This window comes from Aegilops tauschii, chromosome 5 (genome assembly GCF_002575655.3).
Source record: "Aegilops tauschii subsp. strangulata cultivar AL8/78 chromosome 5, Aet v6.0, whole genome shotgun sequence".
In the NCBI taxonomy this organism is placed as follows: Eukaryota; Viridiplantae; Streptophyta; class Magnoliopsida; order Poales; family Poaceae; genus Aegilops; species Aegilops tauschii.
The window spans coordinates 122,765,156-122,778,451 of NC_053039.3; the positions used below are offsets into that span (position 1 = coordinate 122,765,156).

The 13,296-nt window shown below is 49.6% G+C and overlaps 1 long non-coding RNA gene across 1 annotated transcript; it reads left to right on the plus strand.

Annotated features, from left to right (window-relative positions):
- Positions 1 to 9,674: 9,674 nt before the first annotated feature.
- Positions 9,675 to 12,245, plus strand: LOC123493962 (uncharacterized). Its single transcript, XR_006663755.2, has 2 exons — positions 9,675 to 10,370; positions 10,479 to 12,245. It is a non-coding gene; the product is annotated as an uncharacterized lncRNA (long non-coding RNA).
- The last annotated feature ends 1,051 nt before the right edge of the window (positions 12,246 to 13,296 follow it).

A 13,296-nucleotide genomic window follows, 5' to 3' on the forward strand; every position in this document is an offset into this window, starting at 1 on the left:
CTATGCTGCTATTCATGCTTAGTTTGATTTATGATTCTAGTTAATATCATGCCATGCTTAGAAGTTGTGTTGAAGTAGACTGTTTGCATATGATTGGTTCTTGCTTTGTCATCTGTTTGTTTGGATGCTATGTATTTGGTTGTCTTGTAAGTACATTCAATGTACTGACCTGGCGTGTCATGCCAGTTTTGTAGGTCGTGCCCGAATTGTTCGCTTGTTCCGTCGTGCTAGGCCGTAATCTTGCCAGTCCTGTGAGTTATGGAGTCCATCCAGAGTGAGACGCTGCCAAACCAAGACTTCCGCCGCCATTTAAATAGACTTCCGCTGCCATTTAATAGCCTTAGGGCTATGCCAGATAATTGTATCCATCAATGATGTAATCATATACACATGTATTTGATGAATATTATTGTACCTAGAATGCTGTATCATGAACCTGTCGTGCATCAGGTGTTATCCTGGGCTGACGTGCGAAGGCCCCCTGCTCCATGCTGATCGGGGTGCCACAGGAGATGGTATCAGAGCAGCCAGGCTGGCATAGGTTATCCTAGCATTAGATCACCGCTACCATCAACCCGTAATGACCCTAAGGGATTTGACCCATCCCTGGCATCCGGCATGGCCACTGTTAATCAACAGGTGGCGCAGTCAGGACCGACACGTCCTCACCCCGCTGTCCCCGCCTAGTTATCCGTGGAACGAATAGAAACCCTATCCTTTCTGGTCGGCCGCACCGCTTTCCCTTCGCCATTAAGGGAAAGGGGCCACGCCATGCGGGCATGTCCCGCATAGCTGCCTATAAAAGCCCCTTTCCGCTAGCCGTATCGCTCACCCCTCAGTCAGCCATGTCCCTGTAGAGAAGCTTAGCTAGTAACACTCCAGCCATGACTAGCACCTTCAAAGCTCCCAAGTTTTACACCCGCACCTGTGCCATCAACCATACCGGCTTTCCACCCCTTCTCATTGAGATGCTCACCAAAGCCTTTGGTTGTAATGCTAGCCCCGATTACCTGGTGTTCCAGTCGAAACCAGTCCCTCACCTTCATCGCTATGATGCAAGAGTGCACATCGACCCATGTCCTGCAGTAGATGGCCAACCTTTGGTTTTTCAGGGTATAGCCATACCTACCGCTGATTTAGCCATTCAGGCCGCTACTGTGGAAGCCATCCTATACCTCTGAACCAAGTTCCTGCATGTGCCAACGAGGCGGGAGTTCTGCTTTTTCCACATTGTGGCAGAAGCAGGAATGCAGCCTTCTCCCGCTATCCAAGGAGATGACCCCGCAATCGCTCGCCTTGTGCAATATATCACTGCCCAGGGGATGATGATTTCTAAGATGCTTGCCGAATTTAGAACCCTGGACAACGATGCGGTAAGAGTTGTCAAGGAAGCTTATCGTGAGGCTCGTAAATTCGCATCCCAAGCCGTTCATCCCATGCCATCTGAACCAGTGCTACCCTCTCAGCCTGTGTTGTGGCCCAGGCCAAACATCGCCACCCTCGACAAGGCTCTTTTACGGATCCACCAGCAGCATTTGCTTGGATCAATTTCAGCCACACCTCCAGCAGTCGAACCCCAACCCATAGTAGTATCGGATGATGAAGATGGAGATTGGCTCAGTCTTCGTCCTCCAGGAGAGCCCCAGCAAGGCCAGTCCTCTGCATGACCTCAGTCGCGTAGTGAGATGATTCTGCGAGTAGGTCAATCGGTCTGTTCATCCTCGATATGAGGATAGAACTATGTATCCCGGAGTAAGTAGTTTTGTTTAGCGCGTAGAGCGTTCGTGCTTTATTGTATGCTGTAATCCGTATGCTGTGTATGTTTTTGTGCTTTTGTTTTCATGCTTGTTTTTGTTTGTCTCTCTGTCAAGCAGAGATGTTTGACAGGGTTGGCAATGTGTTGCTAACAAGATTTTAATCAGTACGACACATACACTAAAAACAACATTGGCTCGTCCTGAGTCTATTAAAATGCGCGCTGGTGTAGGTATATGTATGCCAGGATTACATATACCCACTCGCATTAAAACACCTTAGAATGATTTGTCTGCTGTGTTTGCATTACATGTTTGTTGCATCGGTCTGTTTGTTAGTTTGTTTGTACTGCATACTGCACGCACACCCGGTTCACCCACGAGTACATTCGGGCAGTACTCGGGGGAATGCAAAGTCACATATCCCTCTCTATCTGTGCATACCCCGTGTGCCAGATTTCCCGATCCAGAGCCTCGCAGAGGCATTTCCGTCTGGCAGTTCCTCGTTTCTAATTATTTTTCCCGATTTCATTTCCGGAGGAACACTGCTAATTTTATTTCACTTGATCTAGTACATCTACCCCCATACAGATTTCAACTCCGATTCTACCTTGACATCTACTTTTTCGTGGAGCAACCCGCGAAATTTTCCCGAACCCCGGCGTGATTCTTGAGCTGGCGCAGCCACCTCACCTGCATCTGGACCCCACCACCCTCGCCTCTGCCTTGCGTGATGCAGGCAAGTCATCACCAACGCTCCACCGCAGCACGTGATTACTCTGCCGGCGTGAAGCGACGGAGAATCAAACGTGGCGGAGGACCACCCCGTGCACCATCTTCTCCCGCATCTCGAGCCATCGCACCTAGCCGCGCGTTTTCCCGAAACCGATCATTCTTGATGAGGATCAGTAGGAGAAACCACTATTCATTGGGGTGCATCCAGCATTTTTCGGGAGTCTGATCTCGAGTGCCTGTAACGCCCATGATGTGGCTATATCTCCCACGTGTCGAGGCACGACTTAGAGGCATAACCGCATTGTGGTTTTGTCGCAAGAAGGGTCATCTTCACACAATCCCATGTAATGAAAAAGAATGGGATAACGAGAGTTGGCTTACAATCGCCACTTCACACAATACATAAATTAATTCATACATCATCCAAAATCCACACATAGACCGACTACGGTCAAATCCAAATGAAAATAAGATAACCCCAAATGCTAGATCCCCTATCGTCCCAACTGGGCTCCACTACTGATCATCAAGAAAAGAAACATAGTAACGACCACGTTCCTCGTCGAACTCCCACTTGAGCTCGGTAGCGTCACCTGTACTGGCATCGTCGGCACCTGCAACTGTTTTGGTAGAATCTGTGAGTCACGAGGACTCAGCAATCTCACACCCACGAGATCAAGACTATTTAAGCTTATAGGAAAGGATGGTGCCATGAGGTGGAGCTGCAGCAAGCACTAAGCATATGGTGGCTAACATACGCAAATGAGAGCGAGAAGAGAAGCAACGCAACGGTCGCGAAGCTAGAAATGATCAAGAAGTGATCCTGAAACTACTTACGTTCATGCATAACTCAAACCGTGTTCACTTCCCGGACTCCGCCGAGAAGAGACCATCACGGCTACACACACGGTTGATGTATTTTAATTAAGTCAAGTGACAAGTTCTCTACAACCGGACATTAACAAATTCCCATCTGCCTCATAACCGCGGGCACGGCTTTCGAAACATAATACCCTGCAGGGTTGTCCCAACTTAGCCCATTATAAGCTCTCACTGTCAACGAAGGATAAACCTTCTCCCAGGAAGACTCGATCAGTCTCGGAATCCCGGTTTACAAGACATTTCGACAATGGTAAAACAAGACCAGCAAAGCCGCCCGAATGTGCCGACAAATCCCGATAGGAGCTGCACATATCTCGTTCTCAGGGCACACCGGATGAGCAGTCCGTACAACTAAAACCAGGCCTCAAGTTTCCCCGAGGTGGCGCTGCAAAGGGCTCTAGTTTGGACCAGCACTCAGACGAACACTGGCCCGGGGGTTTAAATAAAGATGACCCTCGGGCTCGCGAAAACCCAAGGGAAAAGGCTTAGGTGGCAAATGGTAAAACCAAGGTTGGGCCTTGCTGGAGGAGTTTTATTCAAGGCGAACTGTCAAGGGGGTCCCATAAATCACCCAACCGCGTAAGGAACGCAAACTCAAGGAACATAATACCGGTATGACGGAAACTAGGGCGACAAGAGTGGAACAAAACACCAGGCATAAGGCCGAGCCTTCCACCCTTTACCAAATATATAGATGCATTAATTAAATAAGCGATATTGTGATATTCCAAAATATCCATGTCCCAACATGGAACCAACTTCAACTTCACCTGCAACTAGCAACGTTATAAGAAGGGCTGAGCAAAAGCGGTAACTTAGCCAAACAACGGTTCGCTAGGAAAGGATGGTTAGAGGCTGGACATGGCAATATGGGAGGCATGATATAGCAAGTGGTAGGTAGCGCAGCATAGCAATAGAACGAACAACTAGCAAAGCAAAGATAGAAGTGATTTCGAGGGTATGGTCATCTTGCCTGCAAGGTTCTCAGAGTTGTCGAAAGCTTGATCCCCGTAAGCGTACTCAACAGGTTCCTCGTTCATGAACTCGTCTCCTGGCTCTACCCACAGCAAGAACACAAGCAATGGAACCACAATCACTCACGGGAAATGCACAAACAACATGATGCAATACATGTATGATATGCGATGCGTATGCGTGCTCCGGAAGAAAAAGGATGAACAAGGCATTAACTTAGCAAACCAAGTATGCCACCGGAAAGATGAGATGATTTTGGTCGAAATCGATATAAAGATCACCGGAAACAGATGCACAGTTTGCAAATGGCAAGCAAAACAAGATTGACATGAATCTGCGATTAACAGCATGATAGCACTTAGAATACATCAAGTAACTATGCTACAGCACACCAACATAGCAACAAAGCATGTGGTAGTGATCTACAAGAGATGCTTGACAAAAGATGAACACTGAGCTACGGCTAGATCACAGAATAACAGGTTCAAATAAGCATGGCAAAAGTGCAAAAGATAGCAGCTTCACAGACTTGGTGAAAATACTGAACATGGCATAAACAGCAGCAGGTAGCAATGTTTAGAGCTAGCAAACAACATGCTCCAGGAACATATCATGGGAAAAAAGGACATGGAATGCTAGTACTACATGCACTTAACAAAACTCACTTAGTGAACATGCTCCAGAAACCTACAGAAATGATGATAGCATCAATGCAAACATGGCAAGTGACATAAACAGATTCCAGACTTAGAAGAATTTAAAGTCATGGCAGAAACAGATTCATGATAGTATGTTTGCAAGCTTGTTTAACTCAAAATAAAACATATCATGGCATGAGCTTGATTCCAGAAGCAAGTAGGCATGATGAAGAGCATGTTCATGTGCAAAACTACCTCATAGCATATTTGCATAATTATACACATGCAAGACAAAACAGCAACATGATGTAAAATGACATGCATGCAAACTTGCTCAAATGCAGAAACTAAAGCCACCACTGGATTGGTGGGATTTTTCTACTCCAAAAACATATATAATATGTCTAGGTTGCAGTAGAAAAATCCCCACATTTATGCAAAAACAATTACTGCCTAAAATGGAAACCTCAGCATATGCCAAATCTGGCATGTTCCGAATTGGAATAAAACAAAGGACATGAGGGGAAAAGCTAGGTGCACCCAAGCTGTTCCCAGCCGTTAGACTGACTGGTAGGGCCGTGGGCCACGTGGCTGGGTGTGTGTATGTCCGGTGGGGCCGAGGCGTCAGTGTCACAATGAAAAGGAAAAAAAAACACAGCAAAATACTGCAGAGCCTGGGACTCGAACCCGAGACTTACTGCAACAGAGCGAGCGGGAGCAACCAGTGGGCTACAAGCCCGCCTTGTGATCAAGAAGGGGTGCATTACACTCAGAACAAAGGGCGTCCCGGTCCTGGATACGCCATGAACGCGCAGCATAGTTCCGGCGTCGACGGCAAGCAACGGTGGTGACTTCTGTAGCTGCAGAGCACCGGCGGGCGTGCAGAATGGGGGTAAGGTCCCGCGCGTGCAAGCGGAGCAGCAAAGGAATGTGCGCGTGGAGGCCCTCCCGAGGACGAGCTCGTGCTCGCCTCGGTGGCTAAGACATGGGGCTAGGCGAGGCCTGGTGCTCGCGCGGGGATGCTGCACTGCGGGAGCGGTTGCGCGGGCGAGGCCAGCGCAGCGAGGAGAACGCGGCTAGGATAGAACCGGAGCGCGGGGACGCGCGGGTGCGCTACAGCAAAGATACACACGACATAAACTTCAGGCTTCGCCGGGGCACTGCGAACGCGCCAAAGACACGGATCGGGCGAGTCCTACGGGTGCCTACACGCCATGGAATGGATGGGATTGGGAGGTGCGTTACCCTGCTCACCCTCGGACACGATGGGATCGACGGAGACGAGCCTGCGGCGACGCGGACAAGCTCTGAACCTGGCGGGGCTACTGTCCGCGAAGCAGGGGAGGAAGAGGACGACGGGGAAGTAGCCGGACTTGGCGATCCCAGGCGAGGAAGAGGACGACGTGGACGTAGTCGACGTCGTGGAGGAAGACGGACGTGCTTGGCGAGGCGGAGGTGGCCGCAGTGCACGCCGGCGACGTGGACGCGCTCTCAGGCGCGCTCGGGAAGCGGCGGAAGCGAAGGATCTGGGGGAGTTTTCTCCCCTGGCGGCGGCGGAGGATGGAGAGGGAAACCCTAGGGGTTAGGTGCGGACGCCGAGAGGGGGCTTAAGTAGGCGCGGCGCGGCTAGCTGGCTCGCCACCGTGGCCATGGCACGGCGAAAAGTAGAGGAACAGGAAGGAGAAAAGGTGGCGGATGTGGCTGCCGCTCTCGCTGATGCGAGGGACCCGCTTGTCCACGTGGTTCGAGTGAGAGAGAGGGGTGTGCGGCGCTCGTGTGAGAAAGGGGGGAAGCAACGTGCGCGCGGGCTGGCTGGGCTGGCTGCTAGAGCTGCTGCTGCGCTCGGCTGGGGAAAGAGAGGCCCAGGTAAGCCTTTTCTTTTATTTGCATTTCCTCAAACAGAAAAACAAAAATGAAAAGGGCCGGTACAAAGAAGAGGGATTTGGGAAATATGAAAATATTCCCATGCTCCTGATATAATGTTATATTTGAAATAATTGCCTTGGACATTTTTAGAGGTGGAAAAATAAAACAAGTTTGAATATAATTCAAACTTAAGGTATTTTTGAACCTAACCAAAACAACTTCACAAGATCTGACATTTTGCAGAGAGGTTTAGGGCGAGATGCTTGAAATATTGGGGAAAAGATGAACATTAATGGAGTAGGTAAAAGGTGCACTTGCAAAAAGAAATAAAGGAAAGGAAGGAGAAGTGGTGATGACGCAAGACTCATGCATGGAACATGCAACAACATAAAATGTATGAAATCACACCATGCACATGATGAGGATGAGAATGCAAGATGACACCAAGCACAAATGCAAAACGAGAGACAAAAACCCAACCACGAAGAAAAATCATATCACATAGCCCGAAATGGCAAGATTTGGAGTTACAAATATGGCAAGTCACATCCGGGGTGTTACAGTGCCCCTAGCCGTGGAGGTAACCCTGTTTTGCTCATATCTTTCTCTCGGGGTGTACCAATTATCGGTGCCCCAACTCGTTCGAATCCGACCAAAGGGTTAAAATTAACCCAGAGGTTTTCCCCCGGAGTAGTTATCTTTGCAATTGTGCTGTAACCCTAGGAATCTAGAGGACGAGATTCTTTTTAAGGGGGGAAGGTTTGTAACAGCCCCAAAATTGGGTTATCAATTTTTGAGCTGTTATTCCTTCCTGGCACTCATTTTCAAAATCTTTCTCCTGAGTTTGTTGGATGACTCTAAGAATTCTTGTCATTTCCAACCATTCAACACCTTGCTCATGTATTTTTCAGTGGGCAAGACCTCATTTGCATCAACTCAAACCCTCTCAAACCCTAATTCCAAATTTTTGGAATTTGAATATGCCCTTTGTGAATACAAAGGAGTCATCATTTTCTTTGATCTGTTGGTCAACCCGTCTGTTCCCAGAGACCCCCCTATCCTTGTAAACCTTGGATCTGCAAAAATATTGCCAAGTCCCATGCACTATTTTTGAATTATGATTTATTCCTTTTCTTGCCTTTCTGAGGAATAAAATCCAAAGGCATAGCTAGCCATCTCCTAAATTCATGAGAATTGGTGGAGTTGATATTTATGCCTAATCCAAGCCCTGACAAATATATTGGCCACAATTAAATAAGGAAAATTGCCTTTTCCTATTTAATACCAATATTGCATTTCTGCCATTTTCTAAAGGAACTACTATTTTTGTAGCAGAGAAAATTGCCACATAAATTGTGGAGCTTGCCCTTGCTATATAATCACTAGTTCCATCCTTATCCCATGTTCCTCAGATCAAAAATAGGGCACATGATCCAATGCAAGTTTCTGCCTTCTTTGAAATTTTGCAAAGGAAGTGCCTTATTCCTAATTCCTATTGAGCTGCAATTTGGCAGGGTGATTAACCTTGATAAATCAGCCATGGATACCAAAGATGAGCTCAATCCATTCATTCTAGCTCCCTGTGCAATTTTTCAAAGTTTCTGACCAGAATACAACTTGGTGAAGGAAGTACCTTCATAGAGTTTCCAAATGGGATGAAACTTTTCCATCTTCTCAAGTATCTCAAATCATTAGCCTCCACCTAAATTCAGTTCATTTCATTGAACTATGTGAGCACATGAGCAATTCTTGGTTTCTGTCCAAATTTTCAGTTTATGAAGCAAGTCTATTTTATCTTGCTCCATTATGGCTGAAAATTTCCCAGGCCTTCTCCTATCCATATAACCTATCTCCAACAAATTTTGGCTCATTTCATCTAGCCAATATTTTCTTGGATTTTTCCAAAGTTTCTGGTCAGATGTGATGCTTGTGAAACAAGTACCAATTTGGCAACAACATTCGGTATGATCTTTTTGCAGCATCTAAACATGACCAAGTCATGGAGCTTTGCCAAGTTTTAGCTCAATCCAACACTCCTAGTGAGTGCTTCTTCATCATTTGTTTTCTGGGCCATATTTCCAAGTTGCACTGCAGCTATGTTAAATACTTGCCCAAATCCCTTCTAACTTTCCAGGACCGTAGTCCTTGCTACCCTAAGCCTCCTAGACATCAAGTTTGCCACTTAACCTCTCTTGTTTAGTCTCTAGAACATGGCCAAGTTTGCAACAACAAACTTGTCGAGCTCGTGTCTCTCTTCTCCCAACACTTCTGCCCGTGCTATCACCTTTTCTTTAATGAGCCTTGGAAGGACTCCACTGATGACAAGGTTTCGCGTGAAGTAGTCGACCAGCGCGCGCGTTGTCGGTGGTGACCACGGGCAATGTAGGCCAAAACTGTGGTCTCGTCACTGTTGGCAACAGTAGCGCAGCTCCGGCTGGCTCTGGCTCGTCCAAGCTTGTCAACCAGCTCAGCCTCATCGTCGCCGTGCGCCTTGACCCCTTTCCACCTTTGGTTGCTTCCTCGTTGAGCCGTCGCCGTCGCCGAACAGTGAGCGTCCGTGTGCATCGTCGCCTTCCTCGCTCTTGTCCCTTTCCCCCTCTCGTCCGCGAGCGTTGCTAGACTCCATGAGCTCCTGCGTGTCGTCCGCAACCCCCTCGTCGCCTTCCCACCGCTCCCCGTGACCCTTGGCCGCGCGTGCGCTTTGCCGGCGCACGGACACGTAGCCGCGCCACGTGTCGCCTCTCCCCTGCCCTAGAGCCCTTCCCCGCGGCTATTTAAGCATGCCCCGAGATTCCTCGCAGCCCACAACCCCTCCCTGAGCCTCTCCCCGAGCCGGAGCCCCTCCTTGTCTGCTCCATGGCCGAAGCCTCACCGCCGGCCGCCGCCTAAATTGATCCAGTGCCGTGCTCCCCTTGCCTCCCTTCCTCCACCAGTAGGATCCCCGGAGTCCGGCGACCCATTCCCCCTCGTTCCCTCGGCTACAAGTCACCGGAGCCCCGCGACCATCTCTTCCCGAAGCCGACGTCCGCCCTGTCTCTACCCGTCGCCCCTCAGCCCTTCCTTGGTGTCCGCAACCGGTCCGGGCGGACACGGCGCTCCGCCCCGAGCGCGCAGGTGCCCCTGCCATCGCCGGAGGTGGCCGGAGCCGCCGGGCCCGTCGCCGGTGTCGCGGCGCCTGGCCTCTGCCTCGCCCCTCTCTCTGCTTCTGTCGGGCGCGAGCGAGAAGAAGGAGCGGGAGGAGAGAGAAAGGACTAGGGCCCAACCCGTCAGTCGCACGAGGGGTTGACCCCGGGCTCTGACATGGATAAGTGGCCGCGTACTTCTGAAAATGTGCTTTCCCTAAGCCGAAAGTGTATTCTTTCTCTTCTTCAGGCCAGAATGCGCTTTCCTCTCTGGAAAGCTTATTTCTGAGAAAGGCACGTTCAGTTTTTCCTCCAGGGGCCTGTTTGCTGAAAAAATTTCACCGATAGGTCCCTGAGCTTCAACCCTTCGTATCTCAACAACCGTAACTCCAATTGAGGTGAAACCAACGCTTACGTCTTCGTCTCGTCGAACTCTTTCCGTTGGTATCATTTTCATTATATTTTCACACCGTGGAAATGACCACTTTGCCCTTGCACGTAAACAGCCCCCTCCGAGAGAGAACTGTTTCCGGCTACTCTTTCCGTGATCGTTTCACACTTCTTCCCGAAGTATTTGTCGACCCCTAGGCAAGCCAACCTCTTATTATGAGCCCCAAACTTGCATGTTGACTTTGCTTGCACCTCGTGTGTGTTTAGTTGCAGTAGTTTCTTGTCTGTTCCGTCTGCTGATATTTTAGTCATGCTATATGTTTTTGTTATCTGTCTTGCATGCTTATGCTTTCATGAAATAACTTGACATGCTAGTTTACTGTTGTTACTGATAATATCATGCCTCTACCTAGTTTATTTTCATTTTAGTAGTATCGATGTTATGATAATTCTGGTGCACTAGTGAAATTACTAGTACTTGTTATTGCCATGTTTCGCATGCTATCATTGTTCTTTTGAAATGCTTGATGTTTTGTTACTGCATCGGTATGTTGCATGTTAGTTGTTGCATTTATGTTAATAATGCTCGCATCATAATTGATGATGGAGAAGTTAATAATATGACTTAATAACAAACCTCCTCCGTCATCACTGGGATATCACAGCGCCACCCAACTCGAGCTTTCTCCAGTGCAACCACATTTACCTTATGGGGAGGTCCTAGCTGGGTCTATTCTCATGCCTCTCACCGGTGCCTCCTGCAAGGGAAGGTTATGGGCACGCGCTACCCTGATCAGGTAGGTGGACATAACCTTGTGTGCTCGTTTTTTGTTTTTATGGTACCTTGTCCCCGTTTGGGACCGTTTTGCCACGACGGTGGCCGTTGGTGTCTTTGGTAGACACGGGGCCACCCAGGACTGAACCCCAAGGGGGTGTTGGTCGGAGTGGCCGGGAGAGTGTCATGGCAGTAGCTCAGTTTTGTCGGAACACCATGGTCCGCACATATGGGAGTGCGAGGCCAGGGTTCCGTGGTGTGGGTAAAGTGTGCTACCTCTGCAGAGTGTATGTTTAATCTATCGATAGCCGCGTCCTCGGTCATGGGCACAAGTTCGTAGTAGGTCACACTATCGGGTCTCGGTCGAAATGGAGGATAAACCTGCTAATAACTTGTGTGATAATTAAAATGTGATAAATCATGTGATGACTTGGACTATGGGAAAATCATGAGAAGTCACGGTGATGCGTTGATATGACCCCCGAGATGAGGTCTCGGTAAGTCATGCGTGTGCTCCGAGGAGCCGTGGCAGAGTAAGTGATTGTTGCATAAGGTTAATACAACATATCTTCATGGGAGGTAAATGGTAGTTTATTTTCAGCATAGTTTCATGATGCCATGCCACGTTTTGATATGCTATGCTTTGCTTTTGCTATGTTAGAAGTAATTTTGATATGCCATGCTAGTAGATGCTATGCTGCTATTCATGCTTAGTTTGATTTATGATTCTAGTTAATATCATGCCATGCTTAGAAGTTGTGTTGAAGTAGACTGTTTGCATATGATTGGTTCTTGCTTTGTCATCTGTTTGTTTGGATGCTATGTATTTGGTTGTCTTGTAAGTACATTCAATGTACTGACCTGGCGTGTCATGCCAGTTTTGTAGGTCGTGCCCGAATTGTTCGCTTGTTCCGTCGTGCTAGGCCGTAATCTTGCCAGTCCTGTGAGTTATGGAGTCCATCCAGAGTGAGACGCTGCCAAACCAAGACTTCCGCCGCCATTTAAATAGACTTCCGCTGCCATTTAATAGCCTTAGGGCTATGCCAGATAATTGTATTCATCAATGATGTAACTATATACACATGTAATTGATGAATATTATTGTACCTGGAATGCTGTATCATGGACCTGTCGTGCGTCAGGTGTTATCCTGGGCTAACGTGCGAAGGCCCCATGCTCCATGCGGATCGGGGTGCCACAGGCTGCACCTCCCTGCCAGGCCGGACCGGCTCGCCCGAGCTGGCCCGCCGCTGGACTCGCCCTCTCCCCGTTGCCGGAGGGTCGACAGTCTCGACCTCCTCCTCCGATGACTCGTTGACCACATATTCGATGAGAGGAGCCCTTGTGTCGGCACTGCTAGCCTCCCCAGCGGACTCCGCCCACTGGGCGAGCTCCTTTTCCTCTGCGGCCACCGCGGCCTTGTCCTCCATGCCGCCGGCGCTGCCGGCCTCCCTGGCGGCGAGGTAGTCCAGCTCCGCTTGGGTGGTGTCCCGGACGAGCCGCGGCTCGTCGCGGACGTACTTCTCCTCCAAGGTATCAAAGAACTCCTGCACCTGATCCTCCGGTGGCTCGGCCCAATTTGGGACGAGGCCATGCGCGTTGAACTCCGGCATCATGGCTATGATGTCGTTTTGGCGCGAGTTATTGCTCAGCGGGACCACTCCCGCCGGCAACCCAAACAAGGGCCCATTGGCGACCTTGCCGGCCTTCGCGGCCTTGCCGGACCGCTCGACCTTGCCATCGCGGTTCACATCGAGCTGAAAGAGGCGCTGGCAGAAGTGGGCGTGCCCCATCACCGTGAAATTATGGTCCAAGCGGGGGCGAAGCCTCATCATGTCGGCTGCATTCGTGAATAGCCAGGCCGGCCTCCCCTTGTTGTGCAGCGGAGCGATTCGGCGGCGGATGAAATCCGCCCCGATCATCTCAAGGGTGAGCCCGGCCTCGGTGAGGCGAAGAATCCTGGTGGTGGCAACCATGAGCTTCGCATCATTAACGTCAACATCGCTCCAGTCATCTCTACGGACTGGCGGCGCGTGGCGGACCCGGCAAAAATCCTGCGGGTCCTCCTCTTCAATCCAGCACCACCGGCCCCGCCATTCCTCCCACCTCTCCTTTTGGGCGCCGTCCGGATATGTCTTTCTCTCTTGGGCCCTTGGGAT